The sequence below is a fragment of the Staurois parvus genome, unplaced genomic scaffold, assembly GCF_062004578.1.
Source record: "Staurois parvus isolate SC_StPar_1 unplaced genomic scaffold, SC_StPar_1.0 ptg000131l, whole genome shotgun sequence".
NCBI lineage: Eukaryota > Metazoa > Chordata > Amphibia > Anura > Ranidae > Staurois > Staurois parvus.
Genome location: NW_028317927.1, coordinates 7,507,246 through 7,519,507, shown reverse-complemented (window position 1 = coordinate 7,519,507; position 12,262 = coordinate 7,507,246). Strand labels below are relative to the sequence as shown.

At 39.6% G+C, this 12,262-nt stretch overlaps 1 protein-coding gene across 2 annotated transcripts in view; it reads right to left on the bottom strand.

Moving 5' to 3' along the window:
- The window catches only part of RNF13 (ring finger protein 13), a 138,182-nt gene that overhangs the window by 63,014 nt on the left and 62,906 nt on the right, over nucleotides 1-12,262 (bottom strand). The window lies entirely within an intron of this gene.

Below are 12,262 nucleotides of genomic sequence, written 5' to 3'. Positions count from 1 at the left end.
AAATTGGCCGACTTTTTTCCCAACATGACCGTCAAAAAAAAAAAAAAAAAAAAAGTGTCAAAATCACGAAAAACGGCCGACCGATTACCCCACTAACTATCCGAAAATCGTCCGATATTGTTTTCGGCCTAAAAATCAGCCGGTTTTCTCCCCGTCTATGGCTTCCATTAGAAAACAACTGCTGCAAAAGTAACTGCAAAGCTCAAATCGCAGTCTTCCAACGTCAGGGTCCACAAAAACTGCACCGGGAATTCCCTAAGCAAAACATTCTCGGGCGAGCTGCAATTGCCAAACTACTAGTGGCCGATATTAACGCTCAGAAGAGGAGAGAGTGGTGTAACACTAATAAACCGTGGACTATTGATCACTGAAAGAATGCAATATGGTCTGATGAATCGAGCTTCACACTGTTCCCAAACCCCGGAAGTGTTTAAGTGTGGCAAAAACTGTCCCAAGCTTATGACCAGGACTGCCAATGGTAAAGCATGGTGGCGGCGCAAACGTGGTTTGGGCAGCCACACTGAAGTATTCTGCAGGCCCTATCATCACCTTGAAAGGTAGAATCACTGTCAAACTAGGTACAAATTTTAGCCAACCATGCACACCCCGTGGTGCAAACATTGCTTTCCTAAATTTGTGTGAAAAAAGGACAAATTCCTTTATCTAAAAGGTGATGCACAAGAAAGCCTGCAAACAGTTTGCTGAAGAAAAGCAGACTAAGGACATGGATTACTGGAACCATATCCTGTGGTCTGATGAGACCAAGATAAACTGATTTGGCTCAGATGGTGTCAAGCGTGTGTGGCGGCAACCAGGTGAGGAGTACAAAGACAAGTGCGTCTTGCCTACAGTCAAGCATGGTGGTGGGAGAGTCATGGTCTGTGGCTGCATGAGTGCTGCCGGCACTGGGGAGCTACAGTTCTTTGAGGGAACCATCAATGCCAACATGTACTGTGACATACTGAAGCAGAGCATGATCCCCTCCCTTCTGAGAGTGGGCTGCAGGGCAGTATTTTAACATGATAACGACCCCAAACACACCTCCAAGACAACAACTGCCTTGCTAAAGAAGCTGAGGGTAAAGGTGAAGGACTGGCCAAGCATAACTCCAGACCTAAACCCCATTGAGCATCTGTGATATATCCTCAAATGGAAGGTGGAGGAGCGCAAGGTCTCTAACATCCACCAGCTCCGTGATGTCATCATGGAGCAGTGGAAGAGGACTCCAGTGGCAACCTGTGAAGCTCTGGTGAACTCCATGCCCAAGAGGGTTAAGGCAGTGCTGGAAAATAATGGGGGCCACACAAAATATTGACACTTGGGCCCAATTTGGACATTTTCACTTAGGGGTGTACTCACTTTTGTTGCCAGCAGTTTAGACATTAATGGCTGTGTGTTGCGTTATTTTGAGGGGACAGCAAATTTACACTGCTACAAAGTAGTGAGTGTACAGCTTTTATAACAAAGTGTCATTTCTTCAGTGTTGTCACATGAAAAAACATAATAAAATATTAACAAAAATGGGAGGATGTACTCATTTCTGTGGGATACTGTGTATATATATATATATATATATATATATATATATATATATATATATATATATACACATACACACACACACACATATATACACATACACACACATATACATAATACACACATTTTTTCATAGCCTACCAAGTCCTGGGTGCTTTAAATTTTATGCTAGACAAACACTAACTTTTGTGTGATATAGAAAACATCTCACTAGTACAAATATGCTTCTACCAGCTAAAATAAAGTAATTAGTCTAAAATTCAAACTACAGGCCAATCACTATCCTAAAGAATAACTATGCAAGTATAACTATGCAATTTAATACTTATTTGGCCATATGGACCCAATGTATTCCTGTCTGCAGCTTTTTTTTTTTTAACTTAAAGCCAGTGCGGATGAGATGTCAATCAAACCTGTAAATGACTGATTATCAATATACTAGTATGTGCAAATACGAGCAACAGGCAAGAAAAAAAAATATCATCTAAATGACCAGGAACAAAAAGACATTTGCCTGCCAAGCCACATAATTCTATAGATTTTTGGCAGACTGAAAACGCAACAAAAAAGTATCATGTAGAACATGTGAAATCAATAATACAGGGACGTCGGCTTTATTGAAACTGCGTTTTTGGCATTATCCCCTTTCTAAGGGTACATTCATGCCAGCAGCTCTTAAAAATGAAAAGGCGTATTCGCATTCATGAGCAAATTCAAAGCATACTGTAATATCTTATAGGAGTTTTACGAGTGTTTTTCAATAATATTTCAAGCATCTTAAAGTGTAATGTCATGTTTGTGTGCCATAAAAAAGCCTGTAACAAACATTCACAAGATTTGAACAAACATTTCTATGTTTAAATCAGAAAAAAACACAGCGCCCAGGACCAATCTATTAACAAACAGTTATAAGTGAAATGCTGCTGTGCATAGGTATATAAACCAAAACAAATATTCCAATATAAACCAGCGCAAAACACAATTAATAAATAATAAATAAGAAAATAAATAAATATAAAATAATTTTCAAAGTCCAGTGATGGAAATAAGTGACCACAATCCCGTGACACAAAAATCTAAAAAATATATATAAAAGTCCAGTGATCTAAAAAAACTTTCTTAAAAAATAAACTTCAGTGCTTCAAATAATTCTTCCACCAGTGCCAAAAACCAACATAAACCGCACTCACCAGATATTGGTGAGTAAAACACCTTTCAGGATTATTTAGGGCTCCTGGACCCCCTTTGAGGACTCCTCTATTTTCCACCTCAGACCTATGGGTGATTCTTCATCCGTCTCCTCGCCACACCACCAAGTTCCAAAAGGGAACGCCCTGTGGGTGGGGCGAAACGCGTTGACGTATTTCCGGTCGGTTTCCCGAACGTCCGACGTCATTTCCGGTGAGTGGAACGCACGCCGAGGGATGTGTTCCAGGCGGTCATTTTTTTGAATAGCAAAGAAAGTTCGTAAGAAGGTTCATAAGAAAGTTCGTTCTTTATAGAGGCTGTCATCCTGCTGTATACAAGGCTGTGAGTTCCTAGGAGCTGTGGAAATTCGTATTTGTCACTCGAAAATTCGTTTGATGTTTTTAAATAAATGCTGGTTTTTATCCTTTGAAATGTGAGTGGTTTGGCATGAATTAATTATAAAAGGGGTATAACAGTATTACACTATTAGTTTTTTTTCTCCCTTTTGGAACTTGGTGGTGTGGCGAGGAGACGGATGAAGAATCACCCATAGGTCTGAGGTGGAAAATAGAGGAGTCCTCAAAGGGGGTCCAGGAGCCCTAAATAATCCTGAAAGGTGTTTTACTCACCAATATCTGGTGAGTGCGGTTTATGTTGGTTTTTGGCACTGGTGGATGGTGGAAGAATTATTTGAAGCACTGAAGTTTATTTTTTAAGAAAGTTTTTTTTAGATCACTGGACTTTTATATATATTTTTTAGATTTTTGTGTCACGGGATTGTGGTCACTTATTTCTATCACTGGACTTTGAAAATTATTTTATATTTATTTATTTATTGTGTTTTGCGCTGGTTTATATTGGAATAAACATTTCTATGTAGCAGATTTTAAAAATGCTCCTGTGCACAATACCCTAGTTTGAACTTGTCCCAAATAAAAATGTTATTTCTCATGTTCAAAGATGTAAATGCAACACCGGTTACATGCATGAAAGTGTTTTTAATGTGAACAAGCTCTAACATTACATGAAGGTTAATAAAGTATAAACAATTTGTGTAATACAAAAAAAACACTTGTTTGATAAAATATCTGACACTACAGGAAGTCATCAGAAATTTAGACTACTCAGAAAAAGGTGGTATGGCAGACAAATATATTTTCCCAAACAAAGCTAAATCTCTCTTTGGTAACTATGGGATCTAACTATCACTCAAGTTTTGGACAGAGTGCGGACTGGCTAAAAACCCTGTAAACTTGTAATTTTGTAGTCTATGAAGTCCCAAAGAAGGGAAAATTCTTTCAGAGTTGTTACTGGAACAACTGTCTGCACTGGAATATTTCTCAGCTAATCCTGTTCTAATGACTACTCAAAATTGGATTTTCGCCCCAGGGACAATGGTCACTAGAACACATAAATGGGGTAAATCTCTCTAGTGGGAACACAGACATCAATAGAAACAGATCTTAAATAAAATCATTTTTTATTATGCAAGCATCAAACCTCTTGAAAACGATGTTGCAATTGTGTTATATGAATACAATTACCACTGCTAAAACATATTATAGAGAATATAAAGAGGAAAGTACTTCCACTCCCCGGTTGATACCAGTGCTGCAATTATAAATGATACCTTTGCTGCTGTCATATTGCAGCACCTGAGTGCGCCTTGCTCATTCACAAAAAGCATGCACTACAGTGTCATCACAGACTGCTTTTGAGACTAAGTAAAGTGTATACAGGGGTGGGAACATAATACTGTTGCTAATGTCAGTCATAGCTGCATCACTGGCATCAGTGAGGGAAGCAAAGTACAAGCTCTACTAACAAAAAAAGCTATTACATACATTTTTCTACATTGTAAACAGAAGAGAACACTGCAGAAGTAAACAGACATATTAAAATGATGGTGCCCCAAGTTTAGTTTTATTATAGATACAGTATATTATATAATGCTGTATCCCAACTACTGCATACCTCCCAACATTGGAACTTGAGAATGAGGGACACCTAGGGGTGCAGAAGACATGTGGAGTGCACTGCGGAAAAAATGGGTACAGCTAAAATTCACAAAATAAATAGCTGGCTTAAAGGAGCATGATTAAATAAAGTTTAATCCTACATACGGCATATACTGTACACTATTTGCAATCCTTGTATCCACAAAATACTCCATAACAACTGTACTTGACTCACTTACATAAACCACCACCTAAAGAAGAATTAATGGCAAACCTGTGTTTCCCCCCATTTTGGACAAAGTATAGGAGGGCTAAAACCCCAACCAGTTACATTTTTGCGTTTAGTTTTATTTTAATTAAATAAAAATCCTGCCACATATACATTTAGATGCAATCAAGGGCTGAGGAAAACATTGTTGTCTGTACTAAAAGTATATTTAGTCCTCCTTTATATCGGAAGACCCCCAACATCAGGAGTCCCCCTTCAGATCAGGAGCTCCTCCCTTCACATCAGAATCCCCTCTTCACAAAAGGAGTCCACCTGCAGCAGTTGTCAAAGTCTGGGACAGTCCAGCACAATCCAGGCCTGTAGGGAGGTATGCTACAGTGTTAGAAAATGGTCCCAGCTTGGGCCAGCAGTGGGAAAGATAATCCAAGCTGAAAACTGATGGAATATCATAGAAATACATATGAAAAGGCCTATATTCCTATACATGATTTATATAGCGGCAACAGTGTGCACAGAGATTTACAAAATAAAAAGACAGCACAGTTACAATACAAATCAAGTCTAGGGAAAAGGGGAAAGGAGGGCCCTGCTCACAAGAGCTTACAATTTGAAACAAAATTGCAAGTGATACAAAAGGTAGTAACTGTTGCGGAGTTATTGGGTAGAGGCAGGATAGGCTTCCCCGAAGAGGTGAGTTTTGAGGGATTGCCTAAAGGCAGCCAACTAGGTGACAGCCATAGAGGTTGGTGTAGGGCATTCCAGAGCATTGGAGCGGCTCCGGTAAAGTCCTGGAGGTGAGAAAATGAGGATGCGACAAGGGGGCTAGAGAGCAGGTGGTCTTGCGAGGAGCGGAGGGCAGTTTGAGTGATCTTTTTATATGAAGTTGGTGATGTAAGCTGGGTTGCGAATGGCTTTGTATTTTGCGGTTAGTATTTTGAATTTTATTCTTTCAGGGAGGGGAAACCAAAGTAGGGATTGGCAGGAAAAAGTGGCATGCACTGGGCACTTGGAAAGGTGGCATTTCTGAATGACTGAAAGGGGTATAGTCTGCATAGAAGTAGCCCAATGAGAAGGGAGTTGCATTAGTCAAGGCAAGAGATAACAAGTGAATTAGTAGTTTGGTGGTGGTGTTGCTGGTTCAAAGGGGAAGTATTTTGGAAAGGTTACGGAGGAGAAGGTGAGAAGATTTGGATATGACTGGATGTGGGTCTCAAAAGAGGTTGGAATCCAGGATTACACCTAGAACCCTGGCCATAGGGGAAAGAAGGGCAATGTGTTAATGATGTGATGAAAAAACCTCAAGATCATGCAAGAACAGATATAATATATTTCACTCAGAATACCTTTGGTCCCCCAATCTACCTCTGCTTAGCAAATCTTTCACATTAAGAAACACAGGTTTCTGTTTCCTCAAAACTACTATATTGCCAGGGGATTTAAAGATGTATAGGAAGTAATAGGGCTGATTTCAATTACTTTCACCCAATAATGCATTCACTTCAAATGCCAGGTTCTGGAGCAATGTCTGTCTTTCCAATTCTTTGAAACCATTTGGAAATTTGAAACGAACATAAACTAGGGTGAAAATTGCTCCTTTAATAAATCAGCTGTAGTACATTTAACAACTGCCTGGATACTGATAACAGACATTTTCAGAACACAGCATGTTCCCACTCTCCAACTACAGGCCATTTATTGCCCAGACTAATGTAATATCTGAAGACATCTGCCTATAAATCACTTTTTCAGATAAATGACCACAAGCCACTAAGATTTACAAACTAAACAGCATGATTTAATGCATATAAAGATGGATAATGTAAAACAGACAACAGCTGAAATTGCCTGATGAAAGTAATTTCTTCAGCTCCAAGATGTAGACTGCTATTGACCACAAGCCTCTATGGAGAGAGAATCTTAAATCCAGGTAATGGAATCCTACATTAACCAATGCAAATGTGATTACCTAAAAAGGCCTGGTGTCTGGCACCGGCACTTTTGTCTCAGTGTGTTCAGTGTTAACTCTTATTATCCTACAAAAGCATGTAGAGTCAAGCTGCTCTAGGATAAAATTACATTTAAAGCACAGCATACTGACAAAGGAAACCTGTGCCAGGAATAAGCATAGAATGACTTTCCTGAACTCTCCCTTTTGAAATTCTAAGTTGTCTGGCTGTTATGCTGAACCAAAAGGCTTCAATAATTTCAGTTTTTAACCTGAACTAAGTATGCCGATAAGGATTTCTGATCTTCCTATGACTCCACTAGTTGCATGCTTATTCCTGGTCTGTAATTCAAAATTAGAGGCAAGAGACAGCCAGGCAACTAGCATTTTCATTTAAAACAATGGCAGTATTGAAAGTAATAGCAGCCTTTATATTTGTCTTAGCACAGGTTTAATGCACACTGAGCCCACATCATCTCACAGTCACAGTTTGGCCAACCACTTTCGGTATTCTTAGTGTCGGTAGTGGTACCAACAGTAAGAATTGGCCAAAATTCGAGCCGTGCATGGCAGACTAAAGCTGGACGTTTGTGTTTATGTCTAAGATGAGGAAAAGGAGATGAGGTGCTCTTTCAGACAATGCTTGCTCTGTTTATCACATAGTGGAATGACGGTAGTAGGTTAAGTTTTCTAATCTGTCTGAATATTTCCCTCCAGAGCAATCAGATGCCAGTCATGCACGGACTCAAACATGAGACCGTGGCTCAGTTCAGCCAAAAACAGCCAATTCAAACAGCTGTCATCTAACATTCACAGGGAGCCCTCTCTTTAAAAGATAAGCTCACAAAAAAAAAATGCATTTTTTTGCAGGTTCAAAAATATGTTTTTTTTTTTTCTTTTGAAGCCTGTAAAACATTGCGCTAGCGAGCTATGTGGGTCTGCAGTAGACTGTCAGTGTAATAAGTGTGCTCGTACTTCGTATGACCCGACGGTTTAACACTGACAAGAAAAGGCAATGAACTACCACAGTTCTCCACAGCGCCATGGTAGTTCATTGAGAACTACAAGCTGACATCCACAAAGGATATCGGTATTTGTAGTTCATTCATTCATAAAACTCCAGAAATGAACAACGCAGCCGTGTGGGCGGATTTCAAAGACTGACAGCTAGTATGGGGAACTTCTCCCTGTACTGCTGTCACAAGGAGGGGGGAATGGGGAGGGGGATCATGAAAAAGTTTACGAAAGGGAATTCTGGAGGCAGACACTGGCATTGCAGAAACCTGCAAGTAAACCAAACAAAACAGTTGTTATATAGCTCTTATTTCTGAGTGCAGGGTATACACCAAAAACAAACCATCTAAGTCAAAGGTTCTTTCCAGTCCAAGGACCCCAAAATAAAGCCATTCTCCTATTGGGATCCAAGAAGGGACAAACACAAAAAACAATGGCCATATAGGGCTTGGTTCATATCTGAGTAAGCAGAGGAAGGCATGTAAATTGCATGCCTTCCACCAGCAAAAATGCACTATTGTTAAGCAAATGTGCGGGGTGCCATCAATCCTAATGGCACCCCCACACACTGGAAACTGCAGCATGGTTTCCATGCAGTTTCCCTGCGGCTGCAATTTTAGAAAAAGAGCAGGGACCTTTTTCCTGGGTTTTCTGTAGGCACAGCAGCCAATTCAAATGAATAGGCTAGTGTGCCCATGCAAACGTGACCACCAGAAAGCCGGAATAGCATGCACCTAGGCCAAAAGATTGTGAGCACTCTTCACCTTCTTTCTGTAAGCGTTAGTAAAGCCAAAAGAAACACATTCTTCACTACATTCTCAACTAGTGCCAGGATCTCTTCACCCTACGACCTTGTTTATGTAATTCCCTCCACCAACCTACTGCACACACTCTAGTCCCCATACATGTCTGTGCTGTCAATCATATTAGTTTAATTGTCTCACAGGTTTTGAGAGAGGTGGTGGGGTTGTGGGCATGAACATTTATGGCATTTTCATCCCACAGAAAAACATACTTTAAAACTGAACTCCATGAAACCTAAAAATCCTCCTTTGGAGTAGGGCTACACCAACACAGCAAGAGTTAAATGCTTGTTTCTGTCTTAAGAGACATGAAAAATCAGATTTACTTAACCGCATTGCTAGACTCTCCTAGACTAAATGAGCATTTACCCCTTTCCGCCCCACTGCAAGCGAGAATTTTTAGGTTTCCTGGAGTCATGCTTTATTTGCATTGTCTGCAAGCTGCGTCCCGGTCTCTGATTTTTAGCTTGGACAAACTAGGATAGGTTTACTATACAGTCACATGATGACCCATCACATAACAATGCTATGCCTTAAATCTGCCTACTCTCACCTTCTCCACCAAAAATACTAAAGCCTGTGTTCAAAACATTTCTGGAATAGATCGAGTTTCTCACCTCTTTCATGAACAGGGCAAACATTAGATCTCAAATTTATTGAAGACTCTAATTTCAGGGGTTCTTGTAATCTATTAGTAATCTTCAAACCTGAGTAACCTCACTCATGCATAGAGGATAAGTCATGAAGTGTATACTAATCTCTAAAATCTAAACTAATATCACCCTCTCTATATGTGACAAGGCACAGATGCCCCCCTCCAATGGAATCTCCACATTTTGCTCAGAATTCCAAGAAGTCTCCCCCGGTATTTCTTTAAAGGTAGTTTTCTGGAAAACTTGCCATCCACTATTTCAGAAAACAATCAAAATGATAAAGGTGCAAAATTAAGACCTTATGATAAAACCTCCACCTCTTCCTTACCTAAAGTGTAGTCTGAAAATATTAAAGCATTGTTAATTTGTAAATCTTGTATTTGTTGTGCCTCACAGCCCCACTCAATTTCTGTTTTATGTATCTATATTTGTAAAATTGACTTTTTATTTTTTTTTGTTCCTTATTACCTGAATAAATATCTCTTAAATTTCCTCTTCCTACAACTACTCCTAGAATGTGAACCCATGGAGCACATGAAGGTATAGAAGAATCTCCCTCAACATCAGAAAACTCTTGAGTATTTATGGATCGATTTGGATACACATTGATAGCATTTGTCTCTCATAAACTTTGTCCACTTAATCTAGGTGATTGCTTCCAATATTTGAACAACAACTTAAGTGCTTAACTTGATATCTTGGAGGAAGAGTTGTGCACTTTCTTCAATTCAGTCTAGATCTTCTAAATCTCTATTTGTGTTTCTTCCAAGCAAGATTGCTTATGATTCACAAGTAATCTCACCAGTTTTAAAGAAGCATCACTAAGTATTGCAGTCCAATCCTCCCACAACTAAATTTGCATTCTAACCCGTAGTTTAAGAAACACTAATCTAAGTGACGGTTATAGGAAACATGCCCACCCCTTCCCTATTACAACAGTTTTCTAAAAATAGAGAGAAATACACATTTCAGCAGGCTTTACAGGGTCCCAGATCTTTAATGAAAGTCTTTTATGAAGTGGTCTGAACTGGGCAGCAGAACATATTAAAAGTGGTTCTAAAGGCTGTAGTTTTTTTTTTACCTTCATATATTCTATGTATGAAGTTAGAAAAACTTCAGTGTGCAGTTTCCCCCACAGCCCCCTCCACATAATTACCATAGCCCAATCACGATCCAGCAACATGCATGAAAGCAAAGGATCTCTTGGTTACATAGTAAGTCTGTCTGAAAAAAAGACAAAAGCCCATCCAGTTCAACCATAAAAAAAAATAAAAAAAGTTATAATCCTATACCCACAGTTGATCCAAAGGGAAGGTAAAAAAAAACCCCAGCAAAACATAATCCAATTTGCTCCTGCAGGGAAGAAATTTTCTTCCTGATCCCCCGTGAGGAGATCAGATATTCCCTGGATCAACTTTACCTATAAATGTTAGTATCCAGTTATATTCTGTGTATCTAAAAAAGGATACAGGCCTTTTTTAAAGCAATCTACTGAGCTCTCACTGTGGAGAAACGTTTCCATGTTTGGAGATAAAATTTATTTTCCTCCAGATGTAAAGAGTGCCCCTTGTCCTCTGTGATGACCTCAGGGTGAATAGCTCTACACCGAGTTCACTATATTCACTGATGTATTTATATATGTTGATCATATCCCCCCTTAATCTCCTCTTCTCAAGAGAATAAACTCAGTTCAACTAATCTTTCCTCATAGCTGAGCTCTTCCATGCCTCTTATCAGTTTGGTTGCCCTTCTCTGTACTTTCTCCAGTTCCCCAATGTTCTTTTTGTGAATTGGTGGCCAAAAAACTGCATATTCCAAATGAGGCATTACTAAGGATTTGTACAGGGGTAAAATGATATCTCTCTCTCTCTGGAGTCTATACCTCTTTTAATGCAAGAGAGTATTTTGCTCACTTTAGAAGCCGCAGCTTGGCATTGCATGCCATTATTAAGCTTGTGATCTACTAGAACTCCCAGATCCTTCTCCACCATTGATTCCCCCAGTTGTACTCCCCCTAGTATGTATGATGCATGCATATTCTTAGCCCCCAAGTGCATAACCTTACATTTATCAACATTAAACCTCATTTGCATATAGTTGCCTAATTAAACAGTGCATTGAGGTCGGCTTGTATGTTGAAGACATCCTATAAGGACGTTATTCCACTGCACAGCTTGGTGTCATCTGCAAAGACTGAAATGGGATTTTTAATCCCAGACCCTATATCATTTATAAATATATTAAAAAGTAAGGGTCCCAACACTGAACCTTGGGGTACACCACTGACAACCCTAGACCATTCATAGTATGAATCATTAACCACTACTCTTTGAATATGATCTTTTAGCCAGTTTTCTATATTTACATATGGTTCTCTCTTAACTCACTGGGCCCTGTTGCTGACAATCACAGCCAGTGAAGAGGGATCTGGGGATAGGGTCAGGCTGTGCTGTGTGCATTTTTTAGGACACACAGAGGCAGCCTGGGAGAGAACATGCATGAGTGCCCCTAGAGCAAGCAGCTTGCTCTGGGGGCACTCAGCACGGGGGAGAAGCTAGGAGCACTGGTGGGGACCAGAGAGGAGGAGGATTAGTGCTGCTCTGTGCAAAACCATTGCACAGAGCAGGTAATTATGAGAGGTTTGTTATTTTTAAACAAAAACATCTGAACCTTTAGTATCACTAGCTGTTGCAGCAGGAATGTATACCAAAAGGTCTATGTGGTCTATTTATGTACATTTTCACCCACGATTCACACATTTTCCAGATAAGATTCACTTTAAAAAAATGTGAAAATCTTGTGTAAAAAAATATTATAATAGACCCTTATTTTTGTAAAATAGTGCATGTGACATTCACCAAACAACTAATGTGCATCTTCCCAGTCACAGGGAAATACAGGATTAACCACCTGCAAATATGTCCTCAAGGCCT